At 26.4% G+C, this 859-nt stretch overlaps 1 non-coding gene across 1 annotated transcript; it reads left to right on the top strand.

Annotated features, from left to right (window-relative positions):
- The first annotated feature begins 218 nt into the window (after window positions 1-218).
- LOC141503718 (U6 spliceosomal RNA) lies at window positions 219-325 on the top strand. The gene has a single exon (XR_012473045.1). It is a non-coding gene; the product is annotated as a U6 spliceosomal RNA (small nuclear RNA).
- The last annotated feature ends 534 nt before the right edge of the window (window positions 326-859 follow it).

Consider the following 859-nt stretch of genomic DNA (forward strand, 5'->3'; position numbering starts at 1 on the left):
TTAATACTATACTTATAAGTCAATTCAGACAGCATTTGGTAAATCTTTGGTGTGTACAAGATTAAGAAATCTGTTTACATTCTTTATCAATGAAATAAATACCAAATAATTGTTTTTAGATGTAGAAAAACATTAAAATTTATTTAGAAGGATAAAAGGTCAAGGATATGAAGATAATAAAAAGTGTAGAATGTAACATTGGAATACCAAATATTGCAGTGCTTGCTTCAGCAGCACATACACTAAAATCAGAATTAAATAGAAAAGATTAGCATGGCCCCTGTGTAAAAATGACATGCAAATTTGTAAAGTATTCCAAAGTATATTAAAAAATAGTAGTTATCCAAACAACCAGATATTGGTCAAAAAAATGATTTTTGGTGGACTAGTTGAGAAAGACAATATAGTGGAGTAAATGTAGTAATTTGAAGAAAAATGTTCACCAACTGATAAAAATTGCTGTGAAAATCATGAAATCTTTGACAAAAAGTAGATATAGACCACCATCAACCATGGTATACCAGGGTAAACTAAAAACGAGATCAAGATTTAGAAATTTCATTATCATTAACAAAATAGAGGAGAATGGAAAAACATATCAGTTCTATTAATTAAAGAATAGTTAAAAACCAAAATCAGAGATTGATCATAAGTAAAATAGATAATTTTGATTACATGATATTCAAACCTTTTTTGTACAAACAAATACAATAAAGTCAAAATCATAACATTAACCCAAATCTTTCCTCAATTGATAAGTGGTCAAAAGATTGAATAGGCAATTTTCAGAATAAGAAATCAAAGCTATGAATAATGAAATACATAAATATTCTCTATCACAATTAATTAAAAATGTATT

The sequence above is a fragment of the Macrotis lagotis genome, chromosome X (assembly GCF_037893015.1).
Source record: "Macrotis lagotis isolate mMagLag1 chromosome X, bilby.v1.9.chrom.fasta, whole genome shotgun sequence".
NCBI lineage: Eukaryota > Metazoa > Chordata > Mammalia > Peramelemorphia > Peramelidae > Macrotis > Macrotis lagotis.